Source organism: Denticeps clupeoides, unplaced genomic scaffold (genome assembly GCF_900700375.1).
Source record: "Denticeps clupeoides unplaced genomic scaffold, fDenClu1.1, whole genome shotgun sequence".
In the NCBI taxonomy this organism is placed as follows: domain Eukaryota; kingdom Metazoa; phylum Chordata; class Actinopteri; order Clupeiformes; family Denticipitidae; genus Denticeps; species Denticeps clupeoides.
The window spans coordinates 1-19,793 of NW_021629985.1; the positions used below are offsets into that span (position 1 = coordinate 1).

General features: G+C 39.0%; 15 pseudogenes; all 15 read left to right on the top strand.

Moving 5' to 3' along the window:
• The first annotated feature begins 843 nt into the window (after window positions 1-843).
• LOC114779129 (uncharacterized) lies at window positions 844-962 on the top strand (annotated as a pseudogene).
• Window positions 963-1,120: 158 nt separating this feature from the next.
• Window positions 1,121-1,239, top strand: LOC114779141 (uncharacterized; annotated as a pseudogene).
• A 1,074-nt stretch (window positions 1,240-2,313) lies between these two features.
• On the top strand, window positions 2,314-2,432 carry LOC114779140 (uncharacterized; annotated as a pseudogene).
• A 160-nt stretch (window positions 2,433-2,592) lies between these two features.
• Window positions 2,593-2,711, top strand: LOC114779150 (uncharacterized; annotated as a pseudogene).
• Window positions 2,712-2,871: 160 nt separating this feature from the next.
• LOC114779138 (uncharacterized) lies at window positions 2,872-2,990 on the top strand (annotated as a pseudogene).
• A 1,071-nt stretch (window positions 2,991-4,061) lies between these two features.
• On the top strand, window positions 4,062-4,180 carry LOC114779142 (uncharacterized; annotated as a pseudogene).
• A 1,353-nt stretch (window positions 4,181-5,533) lies between these two features.
• On the top strand, window positions 5,534-5,652 carry LOC114779143 (uncharacterized; annotated as a pseudogene).
• A 1,355-nt stretch (window positions 5,653-7,007) lies between these two features.
• Window positions 7,008-7,126, top strand: LOC114779144 (uncharacterized; annotated as a pseudogene).
• Window positions 7,127-8,477: 1,351 nt separating this feature from the next.
• LOC114779145 (uncharacterized) lies at window positions 8,478-8,596 on the top strand (annotated as a pseudogene).
• A 161-nt stretch (window positions 8,597-8,757) lies between these two features.
• Window positions 8,758-8,876, top strand: LOC114779139 (uncharacterized; annotated as a pseudogene).
• A 798-nt stretch (window positions 8,877-9,674) lies between these two features.
• On the top strand, window positions 9,675-9,793 carry LOC114779146 (uncharacterized; annotated as a pseudogene).
• Window positions 9,794-10,589: 796 nt separating this feature from the next.
• On the top strand, window positions 10,590-10,708 carry LOC114779151 (uncharacterized; annotated as a pseudogene).
• A 164-nt stretch (window positions 10,709-10,872) lies between these two features.
• Window positions 10,873-10,991, top strand: LOC114779152 (uncharacterized; annotated as a pseudogene).
• A 159-nt stretch (window positions 10,992-11,150) lies between these two features.
• On the top strand, window positions 11,151-11,269 carry LOC114779130 (uncharacterized; annotated as a pseudogene).
• Window positions 11,270-12,629: 1,360 nt separating this feature from the next.
• LOC114779132 (uncharacterized) lies at window positions 12,630-12,748 on the top strand (annotated as a pseudogene).
• The last annotated feature ends 7,045 nt before the right edge of the window (window positions 12,749-19,793 follow it).

The following is a 19,793-nucleotide window of genomic DNA, read 5'->3' on the forward strand; positions in this document are numbered from 1 at the left end:
CTGGTTAGTACTGGATGGGAGACTACTGGGAATACCAAGTGCTGTAAGCTTTAACTATTGAAAAACTTTTAAAATAAAAGTATTTACATGGCTTGTTAGCTTTTTTGCCTTTTCTCCATCATAATTTGACAGTAAAGCGGGAGTTTTCGCACTTTATAATGTTTTCAAAGCCCTTTTGTTTAAAGTCCAAGATTTTCAAGCAGAGTTTGCTTACAGACATGCCAGCTGAAGAGTGCCCAATCTTGTCTGATCTCAGAAGCTAAGAAGGCCTGGGCCTGGTTAGTACTTGGATGGGAGACTACGTAGGAATGCCAGGTGCAGTAAGCTTTAACTATTGAAAACTTTTAAAATGAAAGTATTTACATCACTTTGTTAACTTTTTTTAAAGTAAGTAAGGGTATTTTCTTTCTTTGATATGTTTTCCCGCCTTTTTCTTTCTTTTGTTTTTTTTTTTTTAACTTCTCTTCAGGTTTCTTTGTCTGTGTGTGCTCTACAACGATCATTCACAGGCTTGGAGCTGAATCGATTAGGTGGGGTTTTCCAGCCCTCGGCCTTCAGGTGCTACGCACCCTGATGTCAGTTTAATATCTGATATGTCATATTAAGCGGATTTTTAGAACAGGGAGTCGGCAATAGGGCCTGCTCCATCCGCTCCATTCATCGACCCAGTATTGCATTGCCTCTAGAAGGTGTGCACTTTATTTGTTGTATTGCAAATAAAAGCTTACCACTCCAACTTTTTGCCTTTTCTCCATCATAATTTGACAGTAAAGCGGGAGTTTTAACTCTTTGATATGTGTTCAAGCCCTTTGGTTTAAAGTTCAAGATTTTCAAGCAGAGTTTGTGTACGGACAAACCAGCTGAAGAATGCCCAATCTTGTCTGATCTCAGAAGCTAAGAAGGCTTGGGCCTGGTTAGTACTTGGATGGGAGACTACCTGGGAATACCAGGTGCTGTAAGCTTTAACTATTGAAAAACTTTTAAAATGAAAGTATTTACATGGCTTTGTTAGCTTTTTTGCCTTTTCTCCATCATAATTTGACAGTAAAGCGGGAGTTTTCACTCTTTGATATGTGTTTAAGCCCTTTGGTTTAAAGTTCAAGATTTTCAAGCAGAGTTTGTGTACGGACAAACCAGCTGAAGAATGCCCAATCTTGTCTGATCTCAGAAGCTAAGAAGGCTTGGGCCTGGTTAGTACTTGGATGGGAGACTACCTGGGAATACCAGGTGCTGTAAGCTTTAACTATTGAAAAACTTTTAAAATAAAAGTATTTACATGGCTTTGTTAGCTTTTTTGCCTTTTCTCCATCATAATTTGACAGTAAAGCGGGAGTTTTCACTCTTTGATATGTGTTTAAGCCCCTTTGGTTTAAAGTTCAAGATTTTCAAGCAGAGTTTGTGTACGGACAAACCAGCTGAAGAATGCCCAATCTTGTCTTATCTCAGAAGCTAAGAAGGCTTGGGCCTGGTTAGTACTTGGATGGGAGACTACCTGGGAATACCAGGTGCTGTAAGCTTTAACTATTGAAAAACTTTTAAAATAAAAGTATTTACATGGCTTTGTTAGCTTTTTTGCCTTTTCTCCATCATAATTTGACAGTAAAGCGGGAGTTTTCGCACTTTATAATGTTTTCAAAGCCCTTTTGTTTAAAGTCCAAGATTTTCAAGCAGAGTTTGCTTACAGACATGCCAGCTGAAGATTGCCCAATCTTGTCTGATCTCAGAAGCTAAGAAGGCCTGGGCCTGGTTAGTACTTGGATGGGAGACTACGTAGGAATGCCAGGTGCAGTAAGCTTTAACTATTGAAAACTTTTAAAATGAAAGTATTTACATCACTTTGTTAACTTTTTTTTAAAGTAAGTTAAGGGGTATTTTCTTTCTTTGATATGTTTTCCCGCCTTTTTTCTTTTTTTTTTTTTTTTTTTAACTTCTCTTCAGGTTTCTTTGTCTGTGTGTGCTCTACAACGATCATTCACAGGCTTGGAGCTGAATCGATTAGGTGGGGTTTTCCAGCCCTCGGCCTTCAGGTGCTACGCACCCTGATGTCAGTTTAATATCTGATATGTCATATTAAGCGGATTTTTAGAACAGGGAGTCGGCAATAGGGCCTGCTCCATCCGCTCCATTCATCGACCCAGTATTGCATTGCCTCTAGAAGGTGTGCACTTTATTTGTTGTATTGCAAATAAAAGCTTACCACTCCAACTTTTTGCCTTTTCTCCATCATAATTTGACAGTAAAGCGGGAGTTTTAACTCTTTGATATGTGTTCAAGCCCTTTTGGTTTAAAGTTCAAGATTTTCAAGCAGAGTTTGTGTATGGACAAACCAGCTGAAGAATGCCCAATCTTGTCTGATCTCAGAAGCTAAGAAGGCTTGGGCCTGGTTAGTACTTGGATGGGAGACTACCTGGGAATACCAGGTGCTGTAAGCTTTAACTATTGAAAAACTTTTAAAATGAAAGTATTTACATGGCTTTGTTAGCTTTTTTTGCCTTTTCTGCATCATAATTTGACAGTAAAGCGGGAGTTTTCACTCTTTGATATGTGTTCAAGCCCCTTTGGTTTAAAGTTCAAGATTTTCAAGCAGAGTTTGTGTACGGACAAACCAGCTGAAGAATGCCCAATCTTGTCTGATCTCAGAAGCTAAGAAGGCTTGGGCCTGGTTAGTACTTGGATGGGAGACTACCTGGGAATACCAGGTGCTGTAAGCTTTAACTATTGAAAAACTTTTAAAATGAAAGTATTTACATGGCTTTGTTAGCTTTTTTTGCCTTTTCTCCATCATAATTTGACAGTAAAGCGGGAGTTTTCGCACATTATAATGTTATCAAAGCCCTTTGGTTTAAAGTTCAAGATTTTCAAGCAGAGTTTGTGTACAGACAAACCAGCTGAAGAATGCCCAATCTTGTCTGATCTCAGAAGCTAAGAAGGCTTGGGCCTGGTTAGTACTTGGATGGGAGACTACCTGGGAATACCAGGTGCTGTAAGCTTTAACTATTGAAAAACTTTTAAAATAAAGTATTTACATGGCTTTGTTAGCTTTTTTGCCTTTTCTCCATCATAATTTGACAGTAAAGCGGGAGTTTTCACTCTTTGATATGTGTTTAAGCCCCTTTGGTTTAAAGTTCAAGATTTTCAAGCAGAGTTTGTGTACGGACAAACCAGCTGAAGAATGCCCAATCTTGTCTTATCTCAGAAGCTAAGAAGGCTTGGGCCTGGTTAGTACTTGGATGGGAGACTACCTGGGAATACCAGGTGCTGTAAGCTTTAACTATTGAAAAACTTTTAAAATAAAAGTATTTACATGGCTTTGTTAGCTTTTTTGCCTTTTCTCCATCATAATTTGACAGTAAAGCGGGAGTTTTCGCACTTTATAATGTTTTCAAAGCCCTTTTGTTTAAAGTCCAAGATTTTCAAGCAGAGTTTGCTTACAGACATGCCAGCTGAAGATTGCCCAATCTTGTCTGATCTCAGAAGCTAAGAAGGCCTGGGCCTGGTTAGTACTTGGATGGGAGACTACGTAGGAATGCCAGGTGCAGTAAGCTTTAACTATTGAAAACTTTTAAAATGAAAGTATTTACATCACTTTGTTAACTTTTTTTAAAGTAAGTTAAGGGGTATTTTCTTTCTTTGATATGTTTTCCCGCCTTTTTTCTTTTTTTTTTTTTTTTTTAACTTCTCTTCAGGTTTCTTTGTCTGTGTGTGCTCTACAACGATCATTCACAGGCTTGGAGCTGAATCGATTAGGTGGGGTTTTCCAGCCCTCGGCCTTCAGGTGCTACGCACCCTGATGTCAGTTTAATATCTGATATGTCATATTAAGCGGATTTTTAGAACAGGGAGTCGGCAATAGGGCCTGCTCCATCCGCTCCATTCATCGACCCAGTATTGCATTGCCTCTAGAAGGTGTGCACTTTATTTGTTGTATTGCAAATAAAAGCTTACCACTCCAACTTTTTGCCTTTTCTCCATCATAATTTGACAGTAAAGCGGGAGTTTTAACTCTTTGATATGTGTTCAAGCCCTTTTGGTTTAAAGTTCAAGATTTTCAAGCAGAGTTTGTGTATGGACAAACCAGCTGAAGAATGCCCAATCTTGTCTGATCTCAGAAGCTAAGAAGGCTTGGGCCTGGTTAGTACTTGGATGGGAGACTACCTGGGAATACCAGGTGCTGTAAGCTTTAACTATTGAAAAACTTTTAAAATGAAAGTATTTACATGGCTTTGTTAGCTTTTTTTGCCTTTTCTGCATCATAATTTGACAGTAAAGCGGGAGTTTTCACTCTTTGATATGTGTTCAAAGCCCCTTTGGTTTAAAGTTCAAGATTTTCAAGCAGAGTTTGTGTACAGGACAAACCAGCTGAAGAATGCCCAATCTTGTCTGATCTCAGAAGCTAAGAAGGCTTGGGCCTGGTTAGTACTTGGATGGGAGACTACCTGGGAATACCAGGTGCTGTAAGCTTTAACTATTGAAAAACTTTTAAAATGAAAGTATTTACATGGCTTTGTTAGCTTTTTTGCCTTTTCTCCATCATAATTTGACAGTAAAGCGGGAGTTTTCACTCTTTGATATGTGTTTAAGCCCCTTTGGTTTAAAGTTCAAGATTTTCAAGCAGAGTTTGTGTACGGACAAACCAGCTGAAGAATGCCCAATCTTGTCTTATCTCAGAAGCTAAGAAGGCTTGGGCCTGGTTAGTACTTGGATGGGAGACTACCTGGGAATACCAGGTGCTGTAAGCTTTAACTATTGAAAAACTTTTAAAATAAAAGTATTTACATGGCTTTGTTAGCTTTTTTGCCTTTTCTCCATCATAATTTGACAGTAAAGCGGGAGTTTTCGCACTTTATAATGTTTTCAAAGCCCTTTTGTTTAAAGTCCAAGATTTTCAAGCAGAGTTTGCTTACAGACATGCCAGCTGAAGATTGCCCAATCTTGTCTGATCTCAGAAGCTAAGAAGGCCTGGGCCTGGTTAGTACTTGGATGGGAGACTACGTAGGAATGCCAGGTGCAGTAAGCTTTAACTATTGAAAACTTTTAAAATGAAAGTATTTACATCACTTTGTTAACTTTTTTTAAAGTAAGTTAAGGGGTATTTTCTTTCTTTGATATGTTTTCCCGCCTTTTTCTTTTTTTTTTTTTTTTTTTTAACTTCTCTTCAGGTTTCTTTGTCTGTGTGTGCTCTACAACGATCATTCACAGGCTTGGAGCTGAATCGATTAGGTGGGGTTTTCCAGCCCTCGGCCTTCAGGTGCTACGCACCCTGATGTCAGTTTAATATCTGATATGTCATATTAAGCGGATTTTTAGAACAGGGAGTCGGCAATAGGGCCTGCTCCATCCGCTCCATTCATCGACCCAGTATTGCATTGCCTCTAGAAGGTGTGCACTTTATTTGTTGTATTGCAAATAAAAGCTTACCACTCCAACTTTTTGCCTTTTCTCCATCATAATTTGACAGTAAAGCGGGAGTTTTAACTCTTTGATATGTGTTCAAGCCCTTTGGTTTAAAGTTCAAGATTTTCAAGCAGAGTTTGTGTATGGACAAACCAGCTGAAGAATGCCCAATCTTGTCTGATCTCAGAAGCTAAGAAGGCTTGGGCCTGGTTAGTACTTGGATGGGAGACTACCTGGGAATACCAGGTGCTGTAAGCTTTAACTATTGAAAAACTTTTAAAATGAAAGTATTTACATGGCTTTGTTAGCTTTTTTTGCCTTTTCTCCATCATATTTTGACAGTAAAGCGGGAGTTTTCGCACTCTTGATAATGTTATCAAAGCCCTTTGGTTTAAAGTTCAAGATTTTCAAGCAGAGTTTGTGTAAGGACAAACCAGCTGAAGAATGCCCAATCTTGTCTGATCTCAGAAGCTAAGAAGGCTTGGGCCTGGTTAGTACTTGGATGGGAGACTACCTGGGAATACCAGGTGCTGTAAGCTTTAACTATTGAAAAACTTTTAAAATGAAAGTATTTACATGGCTTTGTTAGCTTTTTTTGCCTTTTCTCCATCATAATTTGACAGTAAAGCGGGAGTTTTCACTCTTTGATATGTGTTTAAGCCCCTTTGGTTTAAAGTTCAAGATTTTCAAGCAGAGTTTGTGTACGGACAAACCAGCTGAAGAATGCCCAATCTTGTCTTATCTCAGAAGCTAAGAAGGCTTGGGCCTGGTTAGTACTTGGATGGGAGACTACCTGGGAATACCAGGTGCTGTAAGCTTTAACTATTGAAAAACTTTTAAAATAAAAGTATTTACATGGCTTTGTTAGCTTTTTTGCCTTTTCTCCATCATAATTTGACAGTAAAGCGGGAGTTTTCGCACTTTATAATGTTTTCAAAGCCCTTTTGTTTAAAGTCCAAGATTTTCAAGCAGAGTTTGCTTACAGACATGCCAGCTGAAGATTGCCCAATCTTGTCTGATCTCAGAAGCTAAGAAGGCCTGGGCCTGGTTAGTACTTGGATGGGAGACTACGTAGGAATGCCAGGTGCAGTAAGCTTTAACTATTGAAAACTTTTAAAATGAAAGTATTTACATCACTTTGTTAACTTTTTTTAAAGTAAGTTAAGGGGTATTTTCTTTCTTTGATATGTTTTCCCGCCTTTTTTCTTTTTTTTTTTTTTTTTTTTAACTTCTCTTCAGGTTTCTTTGTCTGTGTGTGCTCTACAACGATCATTCACAGGCTTGGAGCTGAATCGATTAGGTGGGGTTTTCCAGCCCTCGGCCTTCAGGTGCTACGCACCCTGATGTCAATTTAATATCTGATATGTCATATTAAGCGGATTTTTAGAACAGGGAGTCGGCAATAGGGCCTGCTCCATCCGCTCCATTCATCGACCCAGTATTGCATTGCCTCTAGAAGGTGTGCACTTTATTTGTTGTATTGCAAATAAAAGCTTACCACTCCAACTTTTTGCCTTTTCTCCATCATAATTTGACAGTAAAGCGGGAGTTTTAACTCTTTGATATGTGTTCAAGCCCTTTGGTTTAAAGTTCAAGATTTTCAAGCAGAGTTTGTGTATGGACAAACCAGCTGAAGAATGCCCAATCTTGTCTGATCTCAGAAGCTAAGAAGGCTTGGGCCTGGTTAGTACTTGGATGGGAGACTACCTGGGAATACCAGGTGCTGTAAGCTTTAACTATTGAAAAACTTTTAAAATGAAAGTATTTACATGGCTTTGTTAGCTTTTTTTGCCTTTTCTCCATCATAATTTGACAGTAAAGCGGGAGTTTTCGCACATTATAATGTTATCAAAGCCCTTTGGTTTAAAGTTCAAGATTTTCAAGCAGAGTTTGTGTACAGACAAACCAGCTGAAGAATGCCCAATGTTGTCTGATCTCAGAAGCTAAGAAGGCTTGGGCCTGGTTAGTACTTGGATGGGAGACTACCTGGGAATACCAGGTGCTGTAAGCTTTAACTATTGAAAAACTTTTAAAATGAAAGTATTTACATGGCTTTGTTAGCTTTTTTGCCTTTTCTCCATCATAATTTGACAGTAAAGCGGGAGTTTTCACTCTTTGATATGTGTTCAAGCCCCTTTGGTTTAAAGTTCAAGATTTTCAAGCAGAGTTTGTGTACGGACAAACCAGCTGAAGAATGCCCAATCTTGTCTTATCTCAGAAGCTAAGAAGGCTTGGGCCTGGTTAGTACTTGGATGGGAGACTACCTGGGAATACCAGGTGCTGTAAGCTTTAACTATTGAAAAACTTTTAAAATAAAAGTATTTACATGGCTTTGTTAGCTTTTTTGCCTTTTCTCCATCATAATTTGACAGTAAAGCGGGAGTTTTCGCACTTTATAATGTTTTCAAAGCCCTTTTGTTTAAAGTCCAAGATTTTCAAGCAGAGTTTGCTTACAGACATGCCAGCTGAAGATTGCCCAATCTTGTCTGATCTCAGAAGCTAAGAAGGCCTGGGCCTGGTTAGTACTTGGATGGGAGACTACGTAGGAATGCCAGGTGCAGTAAGCTTTAACTATTGAAAACTTTTAAAATGAAAGTATTTACATCACTTTGTTAACTTTTTTTAAAGTAAGTTAAGGGGTATTTTCTTTCTTTGATATGTTTTCCCGCCTTTTTTCTTTTTTTTTTTTTTTTTTAACTTCTCTTCAGGTTTCTTTGTCTGTGTGTGCTCTACAACGATCATTCACAGGCTTGGAGCTGAATCGATTAGGTGGGGTTTTCCAGCCCTCGGCCTTCAGGTGCTACGCACCCTGATGTCAGTTTAATATCTGATATGTCATATTAAGCGGATTTTTAGAACAGGGAGTCGGCAATAGGGCCTGCTCCATCCGCTCCATTCATCGACCCAGTATTGCATTGCCTCTAGAAGGTGTGCACTTTATTTGTTGTATTGCAAATAAAAGCTTACCACTCCAACTTTTTGCCTTTTCTCCATCATAATTTGACAGTAAAGCGGGAGTTTTAACTCTTTGATATGTGTTCAAGCCCTTTTGGTTTAAAGTTCAAGATTTTCAAGCAGAGTTTGTGTATGGACAAACCAGCTGAAGAATGCCCAATCTTGTCTGATCTCAGAAGCTAAGAAGGCTTGGGCCTGGTTAGTACTTGGATGGGAGACTACCTGGGAATACCAGGTGCTGTAAGCTTTAACTATTGAAAAACTTTTAAAATGAAAGTATTTACATGGCTTTGTTAGCTTTTTTTGCCTTTTCTCCATCATAATTTGACAGTAAAGCGGGAGTTTTCGCACTATTGATATGTTATCAAGCCCCTTTGGTTTAAAGTTCAAGATTTTCAAGCAGAGTTTGTGTACAGACAAACCAGCTGAAGAATGCCCAATCTTGTCTGATCTCAGAAGCTAAGAAGGCTTGGGCCTGGTTAGTACTTGGATGGGAGACTACCTGGGAATACCAGGTGCTGTAAGCTTTAACTATTGAAAAACTTTTAAAATAAAGTATTTACATGGCTTTGTTAGCTTTTTTGCCTTTTCTCCATCATAATTTGACAGTAAAGCGGGAGTTTTCGCACTTTATAATGTTTTCAAAGCCCTTTTGTTTAAAGTCCAAGATTTTCAAGCAGAGTTTGCTTACAGACATGCCAGCTGAAGATTGCCCAATCTTGTCTGATCTCAGAAGCTAAGAAGGCCTGGGCCTGGTTAGTACTTGGATGGGAGACTACGTAGGAATGCCAGGTGCAGTAAGCTTTAACTATTGAAAACTTTTAAAATGAAAGTATTTACATCACTTTGTTAACTTTTTTTTAAAGTAAGTTAAGGGGTATTTTCTTTCTTTGATATGTTTTCCCGCCTTTTTTCTTTTTTTTTTTTTTTTTTTTTTAACTTCTCTTCAGGTTTCTTTGTCTGTGTGTGCTCTACAACGATCATTCACAGGCTTGGAGCTGAATCGATTAGGTGGGGTTTTCCAGCCCTCGGCCTTCAGGTGCTACGCACCCTGATGTCAGTTTAATATCTGATATGTCATATTAAGCGGATTTTTAGAACAGGGAGTCGGCAATAGGGCCTGCTCCATCCGCTCCATTCATCGACCCAGTATTGCATTGCCTCTAGAAGGTGTGCACTTTATTTGTTGTATTGCAAATAAAAGCTTACCACTCCAACTTTTTGCCTTTTCTCCATCATAATTTGACAGTAAAGCGGGAGTTTTAACTCTTTGATATGTGTTCAAGCCCTTTTGGTTTAAAGTTCAAGATTTTCAAGCAGAGTTTGTGTATGGACAAACCAGCTGAAGAATGCCCAATCTTGTCTGATCTCAGAAGCTAAGAAGGCTTGGGCCTGGTTAGTACTTGGATGGGAGACTACCTGGGAATACCAGGTGCTGTAAGCTTTAACTATTGAAAAACTTTTAAAATGAAAGTATTTACATGGCTTTGTTAGCTTTTTTTGCCTTTTCTCCATCATAATTTGACAGTAAAGCGGGAGTTTTCGCACATTATAATGTTATCAAAGCCCTTTTGGTTTAAAGTTCAAGATTTTCAAGCAGAGTTTGTGTACAGACATGCCAGCTGAAGAATGCCCAATCTTGTCTGATCTCAGAAGCTAAGAAGGCCTGGGCCTGGTTAGTACTTGGATGGGAGACTACGTAGGAATGCCAGGTGCAGTAAGCTTTAACTATTGAAAACTTTTAAAATGAAAGTATTTACATCACTTTGTTAACTTTTTTTTAAAGTAAGTTAAGGGGTATTTTCTTTCTTTGATATGTTTTCCCGCCTTTTTTCTTTTTTTTTTTTTTTTTTAACTTCTCTTCAGGTTTCTTTGTCTGTGTGTGCTCTACAACGATCATTCACAGGCTTGGAGCTGAATCGATTAGGTGGGGTTTTCCAGCCCTCGGCCTTCAGGTGCTACGCACCCTGATGTCAGTTTAATATCTGATATGTCATATTAAGCGGATTTTTAGAACAGGGAGTCGGCAATAGGGCCTGCTCCATCCGCTCCATTCATCGACCCAGTATTGCATTGCCTCTAGAAGGTGTGCACTTTATTTGTTGTATTGCAAATAAAAGCTTACCACTCCAACTTTTTGCCTTTTCTCCATCATAATTTGACAGTAAAGCGGGAGTTTTAACTCTTTGATATGTGTTCAAGCCCTTTGGTTTAAAGTTCAAGATTTTCAAGCAGAGTTTGTGTACGGACAAACCAGCTGAAGAATGCCCAATCTTGTCTGATCTCAGAAGCTAAGAAGGCTTGGGCCTGGTTAGTACTTGGATGGGAGACTACCTGGGAATACCAGGTGCTGTAAGCTTTAACTATTGAAAAACTTTTAAAATGAAAGTATTTACATGGCTTTGTTAGCTTTTTTTGCCTTTTCTCCATCATAATTTTGACAGTAAAGCGGGAGTTTTCGCACATTTGATAATGTTATCAAAGCCCTTTTGGTTTAAAGTTCAAGATTTTCAAGCAGAGTTTGTGTACGGACAAACCAGCTGAAGAATGCCCAATCTTGTCTGATCTCAGAAGCTAAGAAGGCTTGGGCCTGGTTAGTACTTGGATGGGAGACTACCTGGGAATACCAGGTGCTGTAAGCTTTAACTATTGAAAAACTTTTAAAATGAAAGTATTTACATGGCTTTGTTAGCTTTTTTTGCCTTTTCTCCATCATAATTTGACAGTAAAGCGGGAGTTTTCACTCTTTGATATGTGTTCAAGCCCTTTGGTTTAAAGTTCAAGATTTTCAAGCAGAGTTTGTGTACGGACAAACCAGCTGAAGAATGCCCAATCTTGTCTGATCTCAGAAGCTAAGAAGGCTTGGGCCTGGTTAGTACTTGGATGGGAGACTACCTGGGAATACCAGGTGCTGTAAGCTTTAACTATTGAAAAACTTTTAAAATGAAAGTATTTACATGGCTTTGTTAGCTTTTTTTGCCTTTTCTCCATCATAATTTTGACAGTAAAGCGGGAGTTTTCGCACATTTTATATGTTATCAAAGCCCTTTTGGTTTAAAGTTCAAGATTTTCAAGCAGAGTTTGTGTACAGACAAACCAGCTGAAGAATGCCCAATGTTGTCTGATCTCAGAAGCTAAGAAGGCTTGGGCCTGGTTAGTACTTGGATGGGAGACTACCTGGGAATACCAGGTGCTGTAAGCTTTAACTATTGAAAAACTTTTAAAATAAAAGTATTTACATGGCTTTGTTAGCTTTTTTGCCTTTTCTCCATCATAATTTGACAGTAAAGCGGGAGTTTTCACTCTTTGATATGTGTTTAAGCCCCTTTGGTTTAAAGTTCAAGATTTTCAAGCAGAGTTTGTGTACGGACAAACCAGCTGAAGAATGCCCAATCTTGTCTTATCTCAGAAGCTAAGAAGGCTTGGGCCTGGTTAGTACTTGGATGGGAGACTACCTGGGAATACCAGGTGCTGTAAGCTTTAACTATTGAAAAACTTTTAAAATAAAAGTATTTACATGGCTTTGTTAGCTTTTTTGCCTTTTCTCCATCATAATTTGACAGTAAAGCGGGAGTTTTCGCACTTTATAATGTTTTCAAAGCCCTTTTGTTTAAAGTCCAAGATTTTCAAGCAGAGTTTGCTTACAGACATGCCAGCTGAAGATTGCCCAATCTTGTCTGATCTCAGAAGCTAAGAAGGCCTGGGCCTGGTTAGTACTTGGATGGGAGACTACGTAGGAATGCCAGGTGCAGTAAGCTTTAACTATTGAAAACTTTTAAAATGAAAGTATTTACATCACTTTGTTAACTTTTTTTTAAAGTAAGTTAAGGGGTATTTTCTTTCTTTGATATGTTTTCCCGCCTTTTTCTTTTCTTTTTTTTTTTTTTTTTTTAACTTCTCTTCAGGTTTCTTTGTCTGTGTGTGCTCTACAACGATCATTCACAGGCTTGGAGCTGAATCGATTAGGTGGGGTTTTCCAGCCCTCGGCCTTCAGGTGCTACGCACCCTGATGTCAGTTTAATATCTGATATGTCATATTAAGCGGATTTTTAGAACAGGGAGTCGGCAATAGGGCCTGCTCCATCCGCTCCATTCATCGACCCAGTATTGCATTGCCTCTAGAAGGTGTGCACTTTATTTGTTGTATTGCAAATAAAAGCTTACCACTCCAACTTTTTGCCTTTTCTCCATCATAATTTGACAGTAAAGCGGGAGTTTTCACTCTTTGATATGTGTTCAAGCCCCTTTGGTTTAAAGTTCAAGATTTTCAAGCAGAGTTTGTGTACGGACAAACCAGCTGAAGAATGCCCAATCTTGTCTGATCTCAGAAGCTAAGAAGGCTTGGGCCTGGTTAGTACTTGGATGGGAGACTACCTGGGAATACCAGGTGCTGTAAGCTTTAACTATTGAAAAACTTTTAAAATGAAAGTATTTACATGGCTTTGTTAGCTTTTTTTGCCTTTTCTCCATCATATTTTGACAGTAAAGCGGGAGTTTTCGCACATTATAATGTTATCAAAGCCCTTTTGGTTTAAAGTTCAAGATTTTCAAGCAGAGTTTGTGTACAGACAAACCAGCTGAAGAATGCCCAATGTTGTCTGATCTCAGAAGCTAAGAAGGCTTGGGCCTGGTTAGTACTTGGATGGGAGACTACCTGGGAATACCAGGTGCTGTAAGCTTTAACTATTGAAAAACTTTTAAAATGAAAGTATTTACATGGCTTTGTTAGCTTTTTTTGCCTTTTCTCCATCATAATTTGACAGTAAAGCGGGAGTTTTCACTCTTTGATATGTGTTCAAGCCCCTTTGGTTTAAAGTTCAAGATTTTCAAGCAGAGTTTGTGTACGGACAAACCAGCTGAAGAATGCCCAATCTTGTCTTATCTCAGAAGCTAAGAAGGCTTGGGCCTGGTTAGTACTTGGATGGGAGACTACCTGGGAATACCAGGTGCTGTAAGCTTTAACTATTGAAAAACTTTTAAAATAAAAGTATTTACATGGCTTTGTTAGCTTTTTTGCCTTTTCTCCATCATAATTTGACAGTAAAGCGGGAGTTTTCGCACTTTATAATGTTTTCAAAGCCCTTTTGTTTAAAGTCCAAGATTTTCAAGCAGAGTTTGCTTACAGACATGCCAGCTGAAGATTGCCCAATCTTGTCTGATCTCAGAAGCTAAGAAGGCCTGGGCCTGGTTAGTACTTGGATGGGAGACTACGTAGGAATGCCAGGTGCAGTAAGCTTTAACTATTGAAAACTTTTAAAATGAAAGTATTTACATCACTTTGTTAACTTTTTTTTAAAGTAAGTTAAGGGGTATTTTCTTTCTTTGATATGTTTTCCCGCCTTTTTTTTTTTTTTTTTTTTTTAACTTCTCTTCAGGTTTCTTTGTCTGTGTGTGCTCTACAACGATCATTCACAGGCTTGGAGCTGAATCGATTAGGTGGGGTTTTCCAGCCCTCGGCCTTCAGGTGCTACGCACCCTGATGTCAATTTAATATCTGATATGTCATATTAAGCGGATTTTTAGAACAGGGAGTCGGCAATAGGGCCTGCTCCATCCGCTCCATTCATCGACCCAGTATTGCATTGCCTCTAGAAGGTGTGCACTTTATTTGTTGTATTGCAAATAAAAGCTTACCACTCCAACTTTTTGCCTTTTCTCCATCATAATTTGACAGTAAAGTGGGAGTTTTAACTCTTTGATATGTGTTCAAGCCCTTTTGGTTTAAAGTTCAAGATTTTCAAGCAGAGTTTGTGTATGGACAAACCAGCTGAAGAATGCCCAATCTTGTCTGATCTCAGAAGCTAAGAAGCTAAGAAGGCTTGGGCCTGGTTAGTACTTGGATGGGAGACTACCTGGGAATACCAGCTGCTGTAAGCTTTAACTATTGAAAAACTTTTAAAATGAAAGTATTTACATGGCTTTGTTAGCTTTTTTTGCCTTTTCTCCATCATATTTTGACAGTAAAGCGGGAGTTTTCGCACATTATAATGTTATCAAAGCCCTTTTGGTTTAAAGTTCAAGATTTTCAAGCAGAGTTTGTGTACAGACAAACCAGCTGAAGAATGCCCAATGTTGTCTGATCTCAGAAGCTAAGAAGGCTTGGGCCTGGTTAGTACTTTGATGGGAGACTACCTGGGAATACCAGGTGCTGTAAGCTTTAACTATTGAAAAACTTTTAAAATAAAAGTATTTACGAGGCTTTGTTAGCTTTTTTGCATTTTCTCCATCATAATTTGACAGTAAAGCGGGAGTTTTCGCACCTTATAATGTTTTCAAAGCCCTTTTGTTTAAAGTCCAAGATTTTCAAGCAGAGTTTGCTTACAGACATGCCAGCTGAAGATTGCCCAATCTTGTCTGATCTCAGAAGCTAAGAAGGCCTGGGCCTGGTTAGTACTTGGATGGGAGACTATGTAGGAATGCCAGGTGCAGTAAGCTTTAACTATTGAAAACTTTTAAAATGAAAGTATTTACATCACTTTGTTAACTTTTTTTTAAAGTAAGTTAAGGGGTATTTTCTTTCTTTGATATGTTTTTGTTAGAGTTGTACGCCGTTCCAACACTTATAAACCAGAGAAGAATGACACGAAGAAGTTGAGTTCTTTTACTTGCAAGGAGAGCGATCAGAGACGACCAATACAGCAGCCTCCAAAAAGCTCTGCCGTCTCTTCCGCTTCCTCTCTTTTTATTCAATAATAGGGCGGTACATTCATCACAGGATCACACCAAATAAGCTTATAATTTGCATGTAGGGTTGTCTCTTTGGTAGACGCTCCATCGCCAAGGTCTTCTTGTTTTTCTTGCTTCTCCGCGGCTGCAGGCCTCCTCTTATCAAGTCGCGGTCATTCTGTTCTGCAAACAGCCTTTAGCCCACCAGTTTCTGAAGAGACTTATGATTCAATGTAGTGCGCATATTAAAAAGATTAATATAGTTTAATGCATGCGAGATATATATATGTCAAAAGGATTAATAGAGTTTAATACATGTGGGATATATATGTCAAAAAGGTAGTAAAGGTTAATAGCATGATAACTTATATACATTTTCCAACATTTCCCCCCTGTTTATCATGTATCAAACCTTCTTCCAATTCCTTTTTTTTTTCTTTTTTTCTTTTTTTTTTTTTTCTTAATAATAACAACAATAATAATAATAATAGAAAAAATCGTGAGTATAGTGATATATATACAGATATCTTTTTTTTTTTTTTTTCTTAATAATAACAACAATAATAATAATAATAGAAAAAATCGTGAGTATAGAATAACAAAAATAATAGGAAAACATCGTGAGTATCACACAGAGTGATAATGCCGTCCTGGACCACATAGGGACTGTAGTACGGTGCTGAGAACAGGCCACATGACGCACCGAATCGAACGTCGTTTCCAGCCTTATCCAAACAGCACCTTGCCTGATAAATATAGGAAGTTCAGAATTAAAACAACAAAAAAGCCTGATAAATTCAGGAAATTCAGAATTAAAACAACAAAAAATACATTTAAAACATAATGAGTCAAGCATATGTCCCCCAATACTCCCCCCCTGTTTATCATGTATTGAACTTTTTTTTTTTTTTTTCTATAGTACTTCCCTAATAACCTCTTCCGGTAGGATTTTCGACTATTAGTTCATAAACCGAGCAATACATTTACACTCAAAGGGATGTTGCTTCAATTCTCGAAGATAGATTCTCAGAACAGTTGGCTCAACTGTAAGTCACTGGGCTCCATGGACATCTCAAAGCCCTCATCGTGGACTTTATTTTCCAAGAGTGGGTATAACTGTGTGGGATCAACCTCCCTGGGTGATAAGGCCGTAGTGATGAGACGGTTCACAAGACTGCGCAGACAAGGAATACAACAACATCCACACAAGGTCAGAATTGCTGCAAATACAGCCATAGATGTTAAAACAGATTGAACTAGGGCTTTGTATTTCCCGAATACATTCATCCAGGAATCCCACATCGTAGTTTCCACCCCTGAATGCTCCTTCATCTTCCGGTTGAGGGTGCGCAGGCCGTCAATGGCCAATGTCAGACTGCCTCCTGCAGCTGTGTTGTTTGGTATGAACGAGCAGCATTGCTCTCCAAACACGGCGCAAAACCCCATTTTTCTCAGCCAAGAGCATATCAAGCGCTGTTCTGTTCTGAAAAGCCATTAGGGGAGTGGCGGATAATTGCCCATGCACGGCCTCAAAACCGTCTTGTGTCCAATTTCCTAATTTCTGAACATTGTAATGGATGTAGTTGATCCTGTCTACGTTCTTATTAATCGTACACCACCAACACAAGGTTGATTCGAATCCCGCTGCTATTTGATTTGCTATTTTATATTCGTCAGGCACCCCCCTGGGAACCCCAATTGCATCTATGTAAGTTGGATCTGTTAGCTTCTCCCACCAGACGAAGCGGGGTTGACCGCTTCGTCTGGTGCAAGTCTGCAGGCACCAGGCTGTCTATTTTGAATAATAGGTTACTTATTGTTGTTGGATATATGGACACTGGTAATAAAAGGGTTACCAAGACACACAACCCAGTGGTGATTGTGGGCAATCGATCAAACAACCTGATCCCAAACTTGATCCCAACTTCTGCAACGACAATCAGGTTGAGTTATAACCGCTGGTTTTACCTGTAATAATGGTCATGGCCCCATACAAAGCACGCAATCTTGTTGAGTGACATTAGCTGCTTGCTCCACTTAAAGAAGCCAATTGTTGTTTTTACCACATCAAGCATGTATCAATTATTTTTTTTTTCTTAAAAATTGTAAATAATAAAAAATGAAATTAACAGTTGTCGATAAGGTAACATCCAAATTGCATCAAAAACCCGCGTAGAAACACATCCTCAGTCATGCTGAAAATCCAAGACTGCTACAGCAGTAACATCCAACATCCGTTACGCACCCGATTCGTCTTTACACAAAAATTTGCACCTCCCAAAAATAAATAAAAAAAGAATGCATGAAAAATCAGCTAAAGGACATAGTGAAGGAGAACAGAGGTGATACGGTCACAATTTTGGAGGCCTAATGTGGGTGGGGAGTCTGTTTAAAGCTAAGAGGGCCTGCTCTGCATCAGGGTTCCACAGCACCTGAGAAGACATCGATTTATAATGAGTGAGGGCAGTTAAAGGCTTGCTGAACCTTGGAAGAAATACTCAATGGTAGGAACAAAAGGCAATAAATAACAACAACTGTTTTACAGTAATGGATGTGAGGAGTTTGGATGACAGGTCCTTGTCATCTTCCACTAATAATGTGACCCAGAAACAGAAATGTAACAGCAAAAATGCAACTGAAATCCAAACCAAAACTGAGACAATAACCCTATTGCTGTGAATAACAATAATAATAATTATTCTCTAAATGCTCTCGGTCTGGGTTCAAGGAAACAAAAAGTGCACAGCGCAAGATATAACCAGAATAATGTAGTCATCCCAATGCTACCATTTAAATAAAAAACAATACAGCATCATATCGGTCATCGGTCATTCAACACAATGAAATGAAATAAAATCCACAGTACAATATAAATGTGAAGCCTTTTTTTTTTTTTTTTTTCCAGTCTTCCACTGTGCTTCTTTTACATGGCTGCACTAGAATCAACAATGAGAAAAGAAAAAATTCACTTGTCAGAGGGATGCGTATCAGTGTGTTATGTCTTCGTATTCAGCGTGAGTGTCAGTGTAGGTCAGTGTAGGTGTGATGGACCTTATTCAAAGACACAGTAACAGAGGCAAACAGTGCAGCCGTTGGGAAATCTCCCTTCTTAAATAAAATAAAACAACACAAAACCCAGAAAAAAGAACCCAAAGTGTACATACAACAGTACAATATTCATTTAAAATTGCACAGTTTAGATGTAATGTATATATTTTCCCCAGTTTTTCACAAACTTAATTTTAAAACTCTCAGAAAGAAAAGAAAACAAACAAACAAGATACACAAAATGTAAATTAAAAATATTTCCCATATTCCCTTTAAATCTGAATAAGGTGGAGACCTGTTGTAAATCGCTGTTCTGATGCCCAGACGGTAAAATCTATTGCTAAGAGTTCCAAAACAAAACGAGAGAGAGAGATAGATAGGCCCCACACACACACACACACACATACCAGAGAGATAAGGTCTGCCAATGCGTGTAGACGCACACACCCACACACAGAGGCTGGAGTGTCTCATCAGAACTCCTGTCCTGCACTTGTATTTTCCTGTAGATGTAACCATTCCCCTATTCCGCCAGTACTGAGCAAATGTATATTGGCTATCAGTATATATAGTAACATCTTTCCCTTTCATTAATTTACAAGCCTCAGTTAGAGCAATTATTTTGGTTGCTTGCGCTGAAAAAGTCGATGGTAAGTTGTCAGCTTTAATCACTGCTGTCACCATGGCGTAGCCCGTTTATGTTTTTCCCAAATAATTTTTCTTTGAAGAGCCATCGATGAATATTACCTCACCCTGAGGCAAGGTTGGTCACTTAAATCTAATCTAGATTTAGCTGTGTGTTCGTGTTATTCTCCGTCATCGGGTAAAGGTAACAATGTGGCTGGGTTAAATGTGGTGCATCGTTTGATAGTGAGATGTGGCTGTGACAGCAACGTGGCCATGCAGGAGAGGTGCCTTGCAGGTGATAAAAAGATCATATTGGTTTGCAGTAGTAAAGCAGCCACTGCATGTGGGACCTTAAGGGTCAATGGGTGGAATAAAACTATTCCGGCACTTGCTTCTACTGCCATCGACGCCGCTATCACCGCCCTCACGCAGTGTGGCATTGTGCGGGCTACACTATCTAATTTGGATGAAAAATATGCTCTCGGTCTTAGTTTGTCTCCATGTTGTTGGCCTAGGACAGAAGTCATATATTTGTCTTTGCAGTCCACCATTTCTATAAACGGTTTACTATAATTTGGCAAGGCTAGAGCTAAATTGGAGGTCAGCGCCTGTTTAATATCACAAAAAGCTTTTTCTGCTTCTGACGTCCAATTTAGCGGTGATGTCATTTTCAGGTCTTCAGTGTAAATTAAAGCCGTGAGTGGGGAAGTAATCTCAGCGTAATTTGGTACCCAACTTCTACAATAATTAGTTAATCCTAAGAATGACATCATTTGTTTTTTAGTAATTGGTTTTGGCGCCTGTAGGACCGCTGTTTTCCGTTCTTCTAGAATAGTTCTGCCGCCTGCACTGAGGTGGTGACCCAGGTATTTGACTTGTGGATTCCACAATTGCAATTTGTTTTTACTAACTTTGTGCCCCTCTATAGCTAGGTGATTTAAGAGGGCCACAGTGTCGTTTTTACATGCATCTAGACTCGGAGAAGCCACTAATATATCATCAACGTAAAGTAGAATCTGACTTCCCCCCGGTGGTTGAAATTTGGACATGCTGGCATGCATGGCTTGGGAATATATAGTAGGGCTTTCGCAATAGCCCTGGGG